The sequence below is a fragment of the Lactuca serriola genome, chromosome 4, assembly GCF_051521515.1.
Source record: "Lactuca serriola cultivar US96UC23 chromosome 4, Lser_US96UC23_V15, whole genome shotgun sequence".
NCBI classification, from domain to species: Eukaryota; Viridiplantae; Streptophyta; class Magnoliopsida; order Asterales; family Asteraceae; genus Lactuca; species Lactuca serriola.
The window spans coordinates 154401390-154405441 of NC_136411.1; positions in this window are offsets into that span (position 1 = coordinate 154401390).

Here is a 4052-nt window from a genome sequence, read left to right on the forward strand (position 1 = left end):
AGGTCATCTTAATGATTTTGAGACCTTATCACAATTCATCCTCTAAGTACATTCTGATAGTTAAGAAGAGGAGTTATGAATTGTTGAAGTGGTTAAATCAAGAAGATGATTCATACTTCATTCCAAAACAATTCATAGAGTTATACTCTAAGATTGTAACTTGAGTGACATGTCTTAAAGAAGGTTTAAAACACTTGTCAAATGTAAGAGTAAAAGTTTTCTACTCTTGTACATTTGAAATTGGTAAGTTGTGATGTTTTGGATAAAACAAAGACCAACTAAGGCTAATTGTGTTAAGTGTTTGTCTTGATTAGAATCCACACTATCTCTTGAATATTTGGCAAGAAAGTCGTATAGGTCAAGGATACAGTGGGAGTCTAAAAGATCCTGAAAAAGGTTTCAAGAAGTAATCAAGAATAAAACCTGTATTTCATCGCTAGCACACAAGTAGAGGTTTATAACCTATCGTGCTGACATTTCTGTGCCCATTCCAGTTAAGTTGGCTATACATTTGAGTTCTACATGCTCTCAATTGTTTGCATAACTACTTGGAAGCAATGGTAGGCCCTTGAGCTGCCAGGTGGCAAGAAGTTAAGATTGCACAAGTTCAATCCATATGAGTTTGGATTTGTCATTATCCTTGTCTTGTGACTATGGTTTTGACAATTCACATGGATAAGAACACATACACCATTAAATCTAAGTGTCATAAGGTTTCTCTTCGATTCATGAAAATGATGGTAAGGAAACTCTTTCACTAAGTAGATTTTGAGTAGATAGCAATTGTGGGAATGACAAAAGGTGTAAACATTATGATTACGACATCCCTCTTCATAATTGTTTAGACACACATGTGGGTTATCTAAGAGAGGTGTATGATATTGATAAAGTCTTATCAAGGCAATCTAGTATCAGAAATCTGAACTTTGGTAAGAAAGTCAATAAAGTATTGATTTCTACAAGTTCAGTTGATTTCTGGGTACATGTCAAAGCTAGTGGGAGCATAAGTGTTATGCTAATAATCATCATGTTAGTGGGAGCATGATAATTATGATAAGTATTGCAAGTTAGCAATGTTAAGTATAGAAAACAAAAGTTTCAATTCGTGAGGTTGCAGGGGTTGAAAAAGTTGTTTTGCTATAATTAAGGGAGAGGAAATTATACTTCATCTCAAATCTAAAAGCTTAGATTGAGGTCTTAATTGTATTTAGTCAAGAATATATATGAATTTCATGTTGGGATGGATCAACATAAGGAAATTCTATATAGGGGTTCATTATTTGCGTTCTAAAATTCGATTATGATTACGACATCCCTTTTCATAAGCTGAATTATGAGAACTTGGCAAATAGAAATGGAAATATTATAGCAAAAGACTGGTTTAGTCTTTATGTGAGACATCATGAATCGTGTCCCATATGCTTCGAATATAGGATCGATTACATGTGCTATATTCACTCTTTCTAAGTTTTTCCAAATGCCTGGGGCATGAAGAAGGGAAAAAGGTCTAGAAATTGATATGACTAAAATGATTAAGCAATTTAGTCATTTTTGATGCTTCGGCTCGGAAACTCTTTTCTTCTCGGGATCTTCGGGCTTCGGGACTTGCTTCGGGTCTCGGGGTGATACCGGGGCTTCAGGGGGTTAAAATTGCACGTAAAACGATGTAATATGGGAGAGAGATGAGAGAATGAGCAACCAAACTCGGCTGGCCCTTCAAATCTATTTATAGGGCAAAATCTGCCCTTGCCACGTCGTGACACCTTTTTCCACGTCGTGGGCTTGGTCGTCACTGCATGCGTCATCTCAAGTTGCATCTGGGGGACTCCTGGAGGTGTCAGAAGACTTGCCACGTCGTGGTATCTGACAGTTTTGGGGTTTGGCGCCCCGAACTTCAGAAATTCATAACTTTCGCATACGAACTCCATTTTCGACGTTCTTTATATCGACGCGTAGGTGAGATTATGCTCTAAAACTCTCGTTTAGACTCCATTGGATAATTTTGGCTTTATTTTTAAAATATATTACTTATATATTATCTTTAGTAGGTCGGGACAGGAAACTCCGTTCGAAATTCATAACTCCTTCATTTGAACTCCGTTTTCTTCTGTCTTTTTATCGTTGGACTACTATCAAAGACATCTTCGACTCTCGTTTAGATCACTAAGTATAGATATCTATCTACCTTAAATTCACTATTTACGTCGCGTTGGGTCGTGCCGGTTCTGTCGCGAAATTTCGACAGGTCATAACTTCTTCGTTATAACTCGGATTTTGGCGTTCTTTATATGCACGGAAACCTTGTGACATATACTAAAACTTGGTTAAGATTAATCCTTCTAAATAATCTTCCATCAAAAAGTCATTTTTGATGCTTATCGTCTCTAAATTGACTAGCTCGGATCTACGGGCGTTACAGACGGAGAGTATGACCCACCTGCAACGTATGTACCGCTATATGGATCATCTCTTGAAGCTTAATGTGAGCTTTGATGAGCAATTAGATATTGACATAGTCTTGCACTCATTGCCTTCTTGTTATGATAAGTTCAAAATGACTTATCATTTGAACAAAGAGGAAGTCACGTTGAGTCAACTTTAAAGCTTGTTGAGAACCGCTGAAAGTGGATTGAAAGGAAAAGGTTTTGAATCCACTCCTGCTACTGCTACTCCCATCTTGTCCATTGGGCAAGGGAAGGGGAGGAATAGGAAAGCTCCCTCTAAACATAACTTGAAGGGAAAGTCTCAAGTCGGGTCATCCAGCAATGCCCTAAAGGAAAGTCTAGTTCTGAAGCTCCTCACGCCTCCGATCCCAAAGAGGCTACCTGCTTTTACGCCCATGACAAAAGGCATTTGAAGAGAAGCTGCCCCAAGTACTTGCAAGATATAAAGGATGGCAAGATCAAGCCAACCTTGACAGTTATTTACACTATTCAATCTAAAAACTCATCACATTCTAATTCTTTGGTCCTTGATACATGATGTGGTTTGCACATTTGCTCTGACTTGCAGGGACTAAGAAGAAGTGAGGACGTGGAGCATGGGAAGATGAACCTGATTATGGGCAATAGGAGATCGTCACCTGTTACCAAGATTGGGATTTATTCTTTAGTGCTTAGTAGTGGTTGGTTTAAGTTTAGACTTAACTAATTGTTGCTACTCGTCAGAAATGACAAGGAATGATTCTATTAATGCTTATTATAATGGTGTATTTTTTGAAGCATTACCTGGTGATGGTGTATATGAAACTATGATGGTAGTAGACAATTTAGGAAATAGTGTGTTACAAATTGATGCGTTTAATGGTTTAGACAAAGGATGCTTGTGGCATTGTCGTCTTGGACATGTCAACAAGAAGCGCATTGCCCAACTCCAAAAGGATGAAGTGTTGGAATCACTTGACTTGAGGTCAGATGATACATGTGAGTCTTGTTTGCTTGGAAAGATGACTAAATCACCTTTCATGGGTTCGTGTGAAAGAGGTGAGGGATTGTTGGATCTCATACACACGGATGTGTGTGGGCCCTTCAGATCCACCACAAGGGATGCAAATCAATTTTATGTCACTTTTACCGATGTTTATAGCAGATATGGATATATATACTTAATCAAGCATAAGTCAGAAACCTTTGAAAAGTTCAAAGAATTTAAACATGAAGTTGAAAATCAATTGGGCAGGAAAATCAAGATGCTTAGATCCAATAGGGGTGGTGAATATCTTAGTATCGAGTTCCACGAATACCTCAAGGAATGTGGAATTGTTTCACAATTGACACCTCCTATGACACCACAACTTAATGGTGTGGTTGAGAGGCATAATCGAACCTTGTTGGACATGGTTTGTTCCATGATGAGTCGAGCTTCGCTTCCGATATCGTTTTGGGGTTATGCCTTGGAGACTGCCACATATATTCTTAATCTAGTTCCAACGAAGAAGGTTGCCAAAAAACCTCATGAGATATGGACATAGAAGGTTCCCTCATTGGCAGATATCAAGTTTTGGGGTTGTCAAGCTTTCGTTAGAAGAGAGAGTCACGACAAACTTGAACCTC